The following is a 14,488-nucleotide window of genomic DNA, read 5'->3' as shown; positions in this document are numbered from 1 at the left end:
GCGTCCATCCAGGAGTACAGTTCCCGCTGGGGCTCTGTGGGCTCCGCAGATCTTTCTGGATGGATCCTAGGGCACCTCTTGATGGAGGGAAGGAGCTGAGGCGTTCTAAGTGATGATGGGACGCCTTGGTCCTCCTCTGCCTAGTCATGGTCAGGGGCACCTGGAGGCGAGTCGGAACGATGGCCTTCCTGGCCCGTTCGGCTGGGTTCTGCCGTGACCACAGGAGGTGAGCAGCCGTCAGGGGCTCGGCCTCCCCGGCTCCATCTGGAGTCATCTAGGCCGCCTTAATTTTAGCTTGTCCTCTCCAGGGGAGCACCGCCGGTTCCTCAGCCTTATAAGGCGATAAGAAGGGATGGGTCGCCCATCACTAAGTTTTAGGTGTGCCCTCTTTAGTTCCATGACTTCAGATTTTGCCAAACAAGTCCACCCTGGCTCAACCTAACAAACACCTCATGTTTTTAAGGAATGTCACCAGACGCCCCCCCACCGGGGGCTCTTCCCATTGGAGAGCCCTGTCGTGCCAGATCATCGGGATTAAGCTGTTCGTGATCCTCTTCCAGCTACTCCCTGAGGTGGGAACCGGGGCGGCTGCGGTCCCGGCTCTGCCGTTCCTTGGGCCGTGGCCCGGGCGTCCTGAGGGGAGAGCGCGGACCCGGCGAGTGGCGAGCACCGCGTGCGGGGCTGGGCTTCGGTGAGCGGCCCGCTGCGCTCTGCCCTCCCTGGTTTGCCATTTCGCTCCTAAGAAACTTCATTTTTTAAAATGAGGCTGTTTTAAGAGTCACAGTGGCCGCAAGTCGGCAGGTTCCCGCCTCCAAGTGCGCTTGGCTGCTGCGGACGGTGGGCGAGGACCCTGAGGCGGGGATCCGCGCCGCCGCCCCCGAGTGCAGTCCCGGGGTGTGAGGACACGGGCGAGCTGGGGAGGAGCGGGGGCGCCGCGGCGGGGCTGAGGAACCAGGCGGGCTGCCTGAGTCGGAGAGGTTTCTTCCGGCGGAGGCGGCGGGGCCGGGCCGGGACTCCGCAGGGACGCGCCCCCGCCGCCGCCGCCGCCGCCGCCGCCGCCGTCGCTCCCCCGCGCGGCCTGAGGAGGCGCCGCTGCCACTGAGGGAATGCGAGCCCGGCCCGGCGCGCGCGGGCAGCAGCGGCTGCTGGGGTGCGCGGGGCACGGCGCCGCCGCGGCGTAGAGCTGTCCAGGCGGCCCCGGCCGCCCGCCCGCCCGGCGTTTCCTCCTCAGCCCGCGGCCGCCGCAGCGAGAGCCGCCCGCCAGCACGTGCGCCGCCGCCGCCCGCCTGCGACGCCCGGGAGCAATGCCCGCCGGGGCCCTGCCGCTCGCCCGGGTCCAGCAGGCGGCGGGGGCGCGCGGGGCGCAGCCGGCCGGGCCGGGGCCGCGGGGCGGGCGCTCCCCGTGAGGCAGCGTGAGGTGGCGGCGGCCCACCCGGGGCCGAAGAGGACGGAGCCCGCGGCCGCGCTGAGCGGGGTGAGTGCGTCCAGGCGGCCGCTCCGCAGGCCCGTGGCTAGTCCCGCAGTGCCGGGCGCGGGCCGGGGACCTGGGGATCTGGGGCGGCGGCTCCCAGAGAGGCCCCGGCCCGCCCGCCCTCGAGCCGCCGGGGCTGGAGGAGGGAGCGGAGACCCCGGCAGGGAGGAGGGTGTGGCGTGCGGGAACCCCGCTCGGGAGATGGCCTCAGTGAGTCGCCGGCCCCGGATTCGTGCCCGAAACGCTGATTTCCGAATTTCCGTCGGTCGCGGCCGCGTGGGGGACCCCCGCCAGGGACAAGTGTCATAGCGGTCGGGGGGCAGGCGTGGGCAGTGCCGGTGCCAGGGCGAGGAAGGGGCTGTCGGCAGGAAACAGAGGTGAGCCCCCTGGCCCGCCGCCTCTGCTTCCCGCCTCCAGCTCAACGTCCCCAGGCCCGGGCCGTGACCTCTGCGTGTCGGGGGCCCAGGGTTGGGGTGTGGCCCGTTTCCATCCTCAGTGCCCCCTTCCTGTTGTTATGGGGGTGCCGCCTCTGTCTTCTTCACACCCCGAATCCTTTCTTATCCGTGGGAAGGCTGATCGGGGGGGCTTGGGGAGAGGGAAAGTTCAGTGTCCCCCGCCCCAGTGTGCACTGACTCCCCGCAAGAAATCCCAAACGACCAGTCCAGGTGAACATAGTGCGTGCGGTGCAAATGTCATTTCAAGGCAAGTCCTCCAGGCTTGTCCCCTTTCCACCGACTTGCTCCTGCAGGCATCCTGCACTCCTCTCCCTCCCTCTGAAGTGTGGGCTGGGCGCCTCTGCAAACACCCTGGCCTACCTGCCTCCCCCACCCAGAATCTGGATTCTTCAAAGGAGACCTCACTGCAACATCTGTCTTTGTTCACGACCAGCTCTCTCCCCGGCCCCCATCTGGGAGTGACCAGAGCTGCTGATAGACCCCCCACTTCTGGAGGGAAGGCAGTAAGTGCTCCCCTTCATCTGAATCTTCTCTGACACCCATCCCCCAGACTCCTCTCTGCTCTGAACTCCCACTGCCTGCTATCTGTATCTCCTGTGTAACTCTTATCGACGTCTGCCTTATTTTATAGTTACTTTTCCATCTGCCTTATCTCCCCTGCTGGACGGTGAGCTCCAGGGCTGGAGTTGATTCATCTCTGGTCCCCTGCTCTGGTCAGTACCCTGCGTGCAGTCAGTGTCTCCGTGGAGCAGAAGGCCCTTCCAAGGCTTGCCTCTGGAACCCTAGCTTTTCTGGTTCCTGGACTGTTGCTGTTAAATTATTTTTCTTCCGTGAAGAGACTGTATTCTGTGGTTGGAATGGACTTCCAGCCCTCTCCCACTGCAGAGACAAACACAGTGAGCTAGGAAGGACTGTTTTTCTTGTAAGGAGTGGCTTGCCAAGTGAACAGGACAGTACATCCTCTGCCCTGAAGATGGCCAGGCACAGACTCTAGATTCTCTGGGTAGTGAGTGTTGAATGGGCCATTCTCTCTCCTGGCCTTCTCCAGCTGCTCAGGCATGGGAGGCAGTAGGGGAGAGAAGGGGACTGCGGGAAAGGGGAGAAGGGGACTGGGGTTCCAGGCCTGGCTTTTCCGCATAACTTGCTGTAGGAGCTTAACTACGTCGCTTGATTTCTCTTGGTTGTGGTTGCACCTTATGGAATCTGAAAGAATTCCTTTGCGTATCTAAGGCCCCTTGGGATCTGGGTCCTGTCTACCTTTTCTGCCTCCTCTGCTAGCATTTCATTCATACTCTAAGCTGCAGTCCTCTCAGGCTACCTAGAGGCTTTCAAAGACTTGGTGCTCCCTTGCCCTCCATCTCCCCAGGTACCTTCAACTCTTCACTGGTTGAGACCCAGTCTTGGCCTTCACAGGTGGAACTGGTCCCCCTTCTGATTTTCGAATCACCCTAGTCTGACTTGCCTGCCACACAGAATGGCCCTTATCTATTTACATGTGCCCCCCACTAGACCGTGAGCTCCTGGGCGGTCAATGCTGCTTCATGTTTCTCTGCGTCCCCAATGCTTCGCTGCACAGTAAGGCACTTAGGAAAATAGTGAGAGGGTTGGCATAGATGAGCACTGATAGCCCTTCTTGTCCAGAGTCGATTGCTTATACATTCTCTGTTATGGGGACCCATTGCCTTCCTCCGTGTCTAGAGGCCTGTTTTAACACCAAGTAGATAGATGCTCTCCTAACCAGCCCATCCAGTTAGTCTTTCCAACTTGGTCTTCAAGAAGACCAGTCACAGAGGATGTGCAGTTATCTGTAGAGATTAGCAGAGGAAACGTCTGGTACTTCGAGATCACTGCCTTGCTGTTTATGGAAAAGATGTTGGGGGCCATGTGCTCTTTAAAGTAAACGTAGTGGTATTGCTCCAGTGTCTTTGGCCATAGGCAGGAGGAGCCACTGCTTATGACCACAAGGTCAATCCAAAACGAGCCATTGGGTTCTTGTATGCCAGTTCTCAACTTTGCTTAGATGAGATCAATCCCTTCGCAGATAGTCACCCTGAAAGCTGCTTAACAGGACTCCCTGCCTCCAAACACAGATGCAGATAAGTGGTCTTTGCCCAGCTTCTCTGTAGGTCATTTGGTTGATGTTTATTAAGCTTTTACTGGGTACCCTGGAATGTTATCAAATAGAGCCATGGCAAATCCTCATCTGGTTTACTCTAAAACCATAATCTGAGGCATTTCCCCCTTTTCTAAAGGCTTCCTACAGTGACCCATATTAAAAATTTCTTTTAGAATTTAGGGCCAGGCAAACTTTTCCTTCCCCCAGGAAACTAGGTTGCTTTCTCCTTTGATAATGAAAAGGAAGGTGGGGAAGGAAAACATGTTTTGTTTGTATACTTTGCACCATGCAGTGTGTGCTTGGGCCTCCCTGACACACCCTGCAGGGTAGGTTGTATTCTGCTGCTTTTTTTCCAGAGAAAGAAGTTAAGACACACAGAGAGGTCAGCTAACTTGCCCAAGTTTCCCTGGATTTGTACTCAGTTCTGCTTCTTTGCCACACTATGTGTGGCTCTTTCTATACCACACTATCTTTCCAACTGATTATGTCTCTCCTCTTCTCCTTGGCTTCCAGGCTGCTCAGCACACAATGTGATATTCTATCTAGCAACTATATTCACTTGCCCTCAACATCAGCATATTTATTTCTGGACTCTTTTTTCTGTGTGTGTGTTTATGTGTAAATCTCTCTCTATATGCTCTTTATAAAGTTATCACAAAAGGTTTCTGGAAAACTGTATGGGTAAGAGAATTGAATATAGTAAGTAACATTGCTCGCTGGGCATGGTGGTGTGCACCTGCAGCTGAGGTGGGAGGATCCCTTTAGCCTAGGAGTGTGAGGCTGCAGTGAGTTATATAAGCTTGTGCCAGTGCACTCCAGCCTGGGCAGCAGAGTGAGACCCTGTCTCTAAAAGAAAAAATAAATACAAATAAAAAGGTGACATTGTACCTAACACACTAACTCACAGTGTGGTTAGGGAGATGAGTCCACAGGTAACAAAAGGTATGTGTGATAAGAGTTGTTGAAGGTAGAGGTCAGAGGGGTAGATGCCCTTTCTGGGTAAGGCAGTCAGGGTTGACTTCCTGAAAGAAGTGGGACTTGAAGGAAGCCTTGAAGAATGGGTAGTTTTGATAGTCCACAGCAACTGTAAAGGTGTGTAGGACTTACATTCTAAAATCTGTGGTTATCATGATGGCCCTGCAAGACAGGTCTTCTGGTGGGAAAGGAGAGAATTGGTCCAGATACTAAAGTGGGGAGACTGGTGATGCCTTCTTCAAATCTTGTGTATCCTTGATGGAGGATCCCAGAACACTGGAGCTGCGAGGGCCTGCACCCTATTGAGGATGAGAGGCAGAGGCTGGAAGAATAGAAGTGATTTGGGCAAGACCTCTCTGCTAGCCTGGAACCCAAGTCCCTGATTACCAGTTTAGTGTTCTTTTTTTAAAGTGACAGCTCTGTACGTGGGTCCTTGATTCCTGTAAAATGAGTATGGAGTACTAACCTCCTCACGCCCAGTCTGGCAACACCAGGGCAAACCTCTGCTAAACATTTATGGTCAAACACATGACAAGTGCTGTTAGGAGGGGCATGCTGGCATTTGCTTAAATTACTCTTTTTTTTTTTTTTAACTTTTATTTTTTAAAAAATTATTATCTTTAGATGGAGTTTCGCTCTTGTTGCCCAGGCTGGAGTGCAATGGTGTGATCTTGGCTCACTGCAACCTCCGTCTCCCAGGTTCAAGTGATTATCCTACCTCAACCTCCCAAGTAGCTGGGATTACAGGCGCCCACCACCATGCCCGGCTAATTTTTGTATTTTTAGTAGAGACAGGTTTTCGCCATGTTGGCCAGGCTGATCTTGAACTCCTGACCTCAGGTGATCTGCCCTGAGCCTCCCAAAGTGCTGGGATTACAGGCATGAGGCACCGCGTCCAGCTGTTAACTTTTAAGTTCAGGGATACAAGTGCAGGTTTGTTGCATCGGTAGACTTGTGTCATGAAGGCTTGTTATACAGATCATTTTGTCACTCAGGTACTAGTACCCATTAGTACCTAAACCTAGTACCCATTAGTTATTTTTCCTGATCCTTTCCCTCCTCCCACCCTTCACCCTCCAATAGGTCCCAGTGTGTGTTGCCCTCCTCTGTGTGTCCATATGTTCTCACCTTTAGCTCCCACTTTAGCTCCCACTTATAAGTGAGAACTTGTGGTGTTTGGTTTTCTGTTCCTTCATTAGTTTGCTAAGAATAATGGCCTCCAATTGCATCCATGTTCCTGCAAAGGACATGATCTCATTCTTTTTTATGACTGTATAGTATTCTATACTATGTGTATATATACCACATTTTCTTTTCCAGTTTACCATTGATGGGGCATTTAGGTTGATTCTATGTCTTTGCTATTGCAAACAGCGCTTCAGTGAACATACGCATGCCTGTATCTTTATGATAGAACGATATTTTTAGTAGAGACGACGTCTTGCTGTGTTGCCCAGACTGGTCTGGAACTCCCAGGTTCAAGCAGTCCTCTTGCCTGGGCCTCTCTAAGTGTTGGGATTACAGGTGTAAGCCATTGCACCTGGTCAAATTATATTAACAACTGCCTTTGCCAGAGGACACAGGAAATAAACTAACAGGCAGGGTTCCAGTAATAGACAAATCAAAAACCCAAGACAGCCTTGGAGAGAGAGCCTGGAAAGATGAGTTTTACACTCTCCTTGTTGAAGTTCCCCATCCTTCACAAAGCTTTTCCTTGAGTGCCCTTGCCCCTGCAGTCCCTTATCTCTATTGTGGAAAGGGGTCTTATTAAGACCCAGCTAGTCAGAAAGATCAGAGGTCATGATCAGGGACGTCAGTGGGAGTCATGGGTCCAGGGAAAAGGCAGAGTGTTATCAGAGCAGCGGGAGGACCCAAGAGACCTTGAGGCTGATTCCAGTCTTGGAGCAGAAGCTGACAGCTCAGACTCCTTGTTGGGTGTGGACATGCCAACCTGCAGCCTTAGGAGCACATGACTGCAGGCTGGAATAGCTCTGTCTGAGGAAAGTATATCCTGACTATGCCTACATGTATGCATAGTCATTTGATTCATATTGTTGGCCATAGTTAGGTTCTTTTTTTTTTCTTATTTTTTGAGACAGGGTCTCTCTCTGTCTCCCAGGCTGGAGTGCAGTGGCGTAATCATTGCTCACTGCAGCCTCAAACTCCTGGGCCGAATGATCCTCCTGCCTCAGCCTCCTGAGTAGCTGGGACTACAGACATGTGCACCACGCTGGTTAACATAGTTATGTTCTATAAAGTCCCGCTTAAAACACTGAGTTAGTGAACACTGAACCACCGCTCTTAGGGAAAACACAGGATTAGGCTTCTTTGAGCCTGTGGGCACAACATTTTCTTTAACCAATCCATATGTAATCTTATGTTGTATGTTTCTGTTGAAAGAGGTCTGGCGCGGTGGCTCATGCCTGTAATCCCAGCACTTTGGGAGGCCAAGGTGAGTGGATAATGAGGTCAAGAGATCGAGACCATCCTGGTCAACATGGTGAAACCCCGTCTCTACTAAAAATACAAAAATTAGCTGGGTGTGATGGCGTGCATCTGTAGTCTCAGCTACTCAGGAGGCTGAGGCAGGAGAATTGCTTGAACCCAGGAGGTGGAGGTTGCAGTGAGCCGAGATCGTGCCACTGCACTCTGGCCTGGCGACAGAGTGAGACTCTGTCTCAAAACAACAACAAAAAAGACACCCTATTTAATATGTATTATTGACTCATTAACATTAAACTCCTGGCCATCAACACTGTGACTCATGCCTGAATGAAGCTTCTCTAACATACAGATTTTCTCTGCATGTCATAACCATCTTGCACCCAAGAACTAGACTGCACCTCAGCACTATGATTGGGGGCCATTCCAAACAGCAAAATCACCAACACAGAGCACACAAGTGCCAAAAATATGGCACTGGACAGACCACAAAAAGGACCCTTGTTTCCATTAGGAGAGCTGAGATGGGAAGATAATGTCCTCTCCTTCAACCTCAGCAGGGAATGTGCCATCAGGCAACTTAAATTTTTTGCCAGTCTGCACAGATTCGAAAATGAATTTGAAAGCACCATGAGCATTGATTTTGGGGCTATAGATACATTTTAGTGAGTAGGTTAATTCACAAATATGGAATCCATGGATAGTGAGGATCTGCCACCTTTGGCCTCATGTCAGCCCCCATGGTGTATCCAGCCTAGCTCAGGGCACCATGCTGACGGTACTTAATGGGTGAAGGCTGGAGCTGCGGGATGAGGCTGTGGGCAGATTCTTGTGTTTGCTTGTCTTAGGTGCGAGAGAAAGACAAGCTGTCCTCCCTCAGCCCTCCTGTAGCTTCTTCTAGAAGGGCTGCTGCCAGCAGAATGGTGCCCATCTCTCTCTGCTCAGGTCTACAGGTAGGAGGGACTCTGTACTTTCATGCCGAGGGTTCTGGCGGCAGCCCTGCAACAGACTTGGCCTTTCTTAAGAGGAGCTGAGACCAATCCTTCGCCCAAAGGAATAATCCTCTTATGGAGGTGTTTCAGGCCAAGGTGGGGGGTTCCTGGGGCCCCCATGCCTCAAACTGTGGCCTTCTTATGCCTGGGCTCTCTCAGAGGAACCTTTCCCAAGTCTTTTGCCTATTATGTGCCCTCTTAAGAATTGGTACCTAAGTCATACAGATTATTACTGTTTCTCCTCTGCAGAGCTGTTTATTTCCGTTTGAGAGGTGATTCCTGGGGAGGGCCTGAATTTTATCTTTTGGCAGCTGGGGGGCTTCCCTCCCAAGTCTGAGGCACAGGCTGTGCCATGGAGCAGGGCTGTGCACTTTGCTGCTTTTTTTTTTTTTGAGAGGGAGTCTTGCACTGTCGCCCAGGCTGGAGTGCAGTGGCATGATCTCGGCTCACTGCAAGCTCCACCTCCCAGGTTCACACCATTCTCCTGCCTCAGCCTCCCGAGTAGCTGGGACTACAGGTGCCCGCCACCTCGCCCAGCTAATTTTTTGTATTTTTAGTAAAGATGGGTTTCACCGTGTTAGCCAGGATGATCTCTATCTCCTGACCTCATGATCCGCCCGCCTCGGCCTCCCAAAGTGCTGGGATTACAGGCGTGAGCCACCGCTCCCGGCCCGCACTTTGCTTCCGTTGTCCTCCTGGGATTAGAATCAGGCCCTTCGGCCTCCCGGCCCCTTAGGGAGGGCTCACTGGGCACCAGTGTCCTGCATAAGGTCGTGAGCCCGTGGGGGGCCTGGTTGTGGTACTGCTGGTACTGCTGGCCTCCACCCTCTGCTGTCTCTCTAGACAGCCCCTTGGAGGAAGGGAGGGAGGGGGGAGGGGGATAGGGATGTGTGTGTCAGGGTAGAAATAGGTGGCCATTCCCAGCTTCCATCAGTGGCGTGAGGTTGTCTGACAGGCAGGGCTTCCCCGCAGGTGTGGATGCGTGGTTAACGCTGGCTTGGCCATGGTGCTCTGGAGAACGGGGAGGACAATCTCTCTCTCACACTGAAGGGCCCATTTAATTGCTTTCCTTTATAACAGTTGACTTTTCACTTGCTTTTTTTTTTTTTTTTTCATAAGAGGGAGAAAAACTCAACATTTTTTGCAATTAGAATTTTTCCCATGTGGGTAATCACACTGGAAAGAAGCATTTAAATCCCTTGAAAACCACACATAAGTGAGGCTCACAGAGCAGGGGGAACATTCAGTCAGCAGGGGTAGCCAGACGTGGAGGCACTTCAGTGGGTTATCATGTAAGGAAACAATTATTCCACGTTTATTTTGGATTTGCTTGTTGCAGCATATTTCAATTAGTTCGTCAATGTTGTGCATCTGACAGGCCAAACGTTTATTGTGGTTGAACCATCTGGGAGGTGGGAGGCCTGCAGCCTTCCCCATGGCAGTCAGGAACTACTAGTTTAAAGGAAATTTGTTTGATGTGTTTAAGAAGCCAACACTGAAACACCATTAATAACAAAATCCTCAATAATTCTGAAAGCACTCTCACCTATTTTGCCATCAATTGGGCATGCATCATCCGAGACTTCATTCTTCCCCTAAGCGGGACATTTTCCAATATGCTGAAGCAAAGTTTTGAAATGGCTTACTTAATTGGTCCAGAGCATGATTTGTATTAACCCAGCAAGGAAAATAGCTCACTAATTTATATTTGAGTGTGAAGTAGCTTATGCATTTGCTGCTGGGAGTAGCAAGGGATGCGTTTAGTGGATTCTTGCCATTAGTATGCAGCTGAGCTCCTGTCCTGTACTGTGATAGAGAGTGTTAGTTTTATTTCAGTTCCCAGCCTTGGGTGACTCACCAAAGCATTGTGAGTTCACGGTAATGACTGCTGACCGGTGCAATTTGTTGTGCACTCTTTTATAGTACCTGATTTCACCCATTTTTCATTTTACTTCAATTATTCCTCCCCACCACACCCCCGCTAAAAGTTCTCTTTCCTGAGGAATGTTCTGTCTGACTTTCCAGCAGAGGGGATAAAGGAATTTAGAATCAAACAAATAGGAGAGCCAGAAGGAACATTGGAAAAAACCGAGCCCAAGGGTTTGACCTTTCCACAAAGAGGAATGACTTTCCATTTCCCTGAAACCCTAAGATCACAGGGCTGAGTGTGGGGTGTTGGCGGTGGAGCGGGATTAAGACTCAAGGACACAGCTAGTGAACTGGAGGCCGGCTCATAAAATCTGGGACGTGCAGCTCACTCAGGTTTGTCTTGGTGGCCTGGGAGCTGTAGGACTGGAGTTTGCAGGGTTCAGGCCAGTGGCTCCCATACCATACCCAGCCTTATCGACTCTGTGTTATGGGGTTTTCTGGTGCTTAAGATTCCTGCTCCAGGAGACGGCTGCTCTTCCCTCTCCTGGGAAGCCTCCAAACCAGAGGCATCCCTGGTCTATCCCAGCTGCTTCTCAGGCTGAGGGGATCTCAGCTATTTGTGTTTGAGTTGCTGGTGCCAGGCGCAGTGGTATGGTGGCGATCCAGTGTCTGTGGATTGTTCTTGCAGAGGCAGTGGCTGGAGGTACAGAGAGGAGGGGCCTTTCCCGCTTACCCACCTTTTATCTAAGACACCACAGTGCATGGCATACTTCTGCCCATTGTGCTTCACAGGACTCTCACAAATGTTGCTGTGCCCATTTTACAGGTGAGGAAGCTGAGGCTCAGAGAAGTCATGGTGTGGCCCCCAGTGCTTTCATTTGTTGTATCTCACAGACGGGGACCCTAAGACTCAGAGACGTCATGACTTAGGCCTCACCGCACAGGGAGTTAACTGCTGACTGGACTCTAGACCTGATCCCTCATGTTCATGCTTGTATTCGGTCATGTTCTGTTACACAGCCTGTGCTGTTGTTTTAAAACATCAGTATTTCCTGATCTGGTTGAGTTTAAGCAGTACAAAGTACCTTTCCATTTGGGTTTGTGTGGGTTTTTTTTTTTTTTTTTTTTTTTTTCCTTTTCCTTTTTCCAAGAGGAAAACAGAATTCCTCTTCTGTTTGTTCCTTTTCAAAGAGGCCAAACGGATGCATGGACTTAGAGCAGATTCACCAAGACAGGATTGCATGCTCTGGGATCACATCTGTTTATGTGACTTTGAGGCCAAATTCGGACCTACTTGTGAAGTTGTCCAGGCATGCACCTGTAGGCTGGAGGTTAGAGAGCAGGAGTGGGGTCTAGCTAGGCCTCTGGGGTGTGGTCCTGGGGGGTTTAGGAGTCTTACTTGAGAGTTGCTGCCTTTTTCTCCCTTTAAGGGAGAACGACGTTCAGACTGGCTGGGTGACAGCTGGTCAAGCAGATCCCTGTTTATGGCCTCCTTTCTGTTAGGGGGTGGGGCAGGGGATTTTTTAAAAAAGAGCAGAGTTCCTAGCAGCTTGTCCTGGAGGAGGGGCCTCGCTCACCTTCAGCCAGGGCCAGCTTAGTCTCCATCTTTCCCTGAGCCTGCTCACTTTTGCTCTTTCCTTGTTCTCTGACTCATTAAAGAAGGAGCAGGGGCCCAGAGCTGACCTCAGGAATAGGGCAACAGGAAGCCAGGTTGGGGAGGAGGAGGCTGGAACTCGTGGCTGCGTCCTCTGGGGGTGCCCGCCTTCCTTGCTGTCTCTGTGCTCTTCTGGGCTGAAGGAGCAGAAGGGCCTGTGGCCAGTGGGCTAAGAGGATTAAGAGGTTATGCAGGTGGGCCCAGTGTGGGAATCTCTGACTCGGGTCCCCTGAGCAGGAGTCATAGGGCCTGCGTTCCCCGGGGGCCTAAGAGGGCATGTCCGGAGCAGCTGAACCTGGGTTCTTCATCTAGATAGAGACACATCCCTTGAACTTCTCAGACCATCTAGAATTAGACCTGCATTGCTGTCCTCTTGATTTAGCTCCCAGGGCCTGGGTGTCCCAGCCAGCTGGTGGGGTGCCTGGGGACACTGAATTATCCCTTTTTACGTTCCCTCAGGTTGCCTAACTTGGTTCTAAATTTGAAAGAGGAATTTAATTAAATCTCTGGATGAAAGAAAACTTGGGGGAGGTGGTCTGTGGGGAAGGGGTGATAGTAAGTCATACCTGGAAAAGTAGAAGTGGACTACTTGGCCTCTGGGATGGCCAGGATTCCCCCAAAAAGCAAACAGTGAGGTCTCTCCAGGTGGTGGATTGCCTTCCTGCTCTCCAGGTGGTGGATTGCCAGTTTATTCCTACTCTCACTATAGTCTTGCCTAGGTGCTTGGAATAATCCAGAAGGATTCCAAGTTTCTGGCCATGTTAAGGCTGGAGATGCAGAGAGAAAATGCAGTAGATTCCAGCAGATGTGGTGTGTGGGAGAGGACAGGAAAGGTCTCTGGAAGCCCAGTGGAAAAAGAGAGGCACCAGATGAGGCTTTGGACAGAACAGGAAAGAAGGCAGAGATGTGCTATTGTCTGGTTTTTTTTTTTTTTTTTTTTTGGAGAGAGAATCTCGCATTGTCGCCCAGGCTGGAGTGCAGTGGTGCGATCTCGGCTCACTGCAAGCTCCGCCTCCCGGGTTCACGCCATTCTCCTGCCTCAGCCTTCCGAGTAGCTGGGACTACAGGTGCCCGCCGCCACGCCCAGCTAATTTTTTTGTATTTTTAGTAGAGATGTGGTTTCACTGTGTTAGCCAGGATCTCGATCTCCTAACCTCGTGATCCACCTGCCTCAGCCTCCCAAAGTGCTGGGATTATAGGTGTGAGCCACCATGCCCAGCCAATGATTGTCTGTTTTTAAAAATTGAGGTGAATTTACACATGATATGAAATTAAACATTTTATTTATTTATTTATTTATTTTTGAGACAGGATCTCACTCTCTCACCCAGGCTGGGGTACAGTAGCACAATCGTAGCTCACTACAACCTCAACCATTTGGGCTCAAGGGATCCTCCTGCCTCAGCCTCCCAAGTAGCTGGGACTACAGGCTTGCATCACAGTGCCTGGCTAATTGCCTAATTTTTTGTAGAGGCAGGGTCTTGCTATATTGCCCAGGCTGGTCTTGAACTCCTGGCTTCAAGTGATCCTCCTGCCAAGTGATCCTCCTGCCTGGGCCTCTCAAAGTGCTGTGATTACAGATGCGAACCACTGTGCCCATCCTATAAAATTAAAAGTATTTTAATTTGAAAATTAAAATTTAATTTTATAAAATTAAAAGTATTTTAATTTGAAAATTAAAATTTAATTTTATAAAATTAAAAGTATTTTTAAAGTATATAATTCAGTATTATATAGTATATTCACAACAGTGTGCACCCATTGGCTCTATCGAATTCCAGAACACTTTCATCACTCCAGAAGGAAACCCTACACCCATGGGCAGTCACTCCCCATTCTTCCCTCTCCCAGCCCCCTGGCAACAACTCATCTACTTTCTGTTTCTATTGATTTACCTATTCTGAACATTTCATATACATGGAATCATATAATGTTTGGCTTTTTTTGTTTTTTTTTTTGTTTTTTTTGAGACAGAGTCTCGCTCTGTGGCCCAGGCTGGAGTGCAGTAGCACAATCTTGGCTCACTGCAAGCTCCGCCTCCCGGGTTCACGCCATTCTCCTGCCTCAGCCTCCTGAGTAGCTGGGACTACAGGTGCCCGCCACCACACCCGGCTAATTTTTTTGTATTTTTAGTAGAGACGGGGTTTCACTGTGTTAGCCAGGATGGTCTCGATCTCTTTTTTTTTTTTTTTTTTTTTTTTTTGAGACGGAGTCTGGCTCTGTAGCCCAGGCTGGAGTGCGGTGGCCAGATCTCAGCTCACTGCAAGCTCCGCCTCCTGGGTTTATGCCATTCTCCTGCCTCAGCCTCCCGAGTAGCTGGGACCACAGGCGCCCGCCACTTCGCCCGGCTAGTTTTTTGTATTTTTTAGTAGAGACGGAGTTTCACCGTGTTAGCCAGGATGGTCTCGATCTCCTGACCTCGTGATCCACCCGTCTCGGCCTCCCAAAGTGCTGGGATTACAGGCTTGAGCCACCGCGCCCGGCCTGTCTCGATCTCTTGACCTTGTGATCCGC

At 51.3% G+C, this 14,488-nt stretch overlaps 1 protein-coding gene across 8 annotated transcripts in view; it reads left to right on the top strand.

The window, feature by feature from the left end:
* The first annotated feature begins 384 nt into the window (after positions 1-384).
* The window catches only part of PITPNM2 (phosphatidylinositol transfer protein membrane associated 2), a 169,433-nt gene continuing 155,329 nt past the window's right edge, over positions 385-14,488 (top strand). For 4 of the 8 annotated variants that reach the window (XM_050747848.1, XM_050747843.1, XM_050747845.1 and 1 more), the window contains exon 1: positions 1,135-1,474. The gene's annotated coding sequence lies outside the window, so the exon portion shown is untranslated. Of the gene's footprint in view, positions 573-1,134; positions 1,475-1,795; positions 2,430-14,488 lie in introns of those variants that run through there. The other 4 variants (XM_050747849.1, XM_050747847.1, XM_050747850.1 and 1 more) reach the window with 3 other exon arrangements.

The sequence above is a fragment of the Macaca thibetana genome, chromosome 11 (genome assembly GCF_024542745.1).
Source record: "Macaca thibetana thibetana isolate TM-01 chromosome 11, ASM2454274v1, whole genome shotgun sequence".
NCBI classification, from domain to species: domain Eukaryota; kingdom Metazoa; phylum Chordata; class Mammalia; order Primates; family Cercopithecidae; genus Macaca; species Macaca thibetana.
The sequence above is the reverse complement of the archived record's forward strand: the minus strand, read 5'-3'. Positions and strand labels throughout refer to the sequence as shown.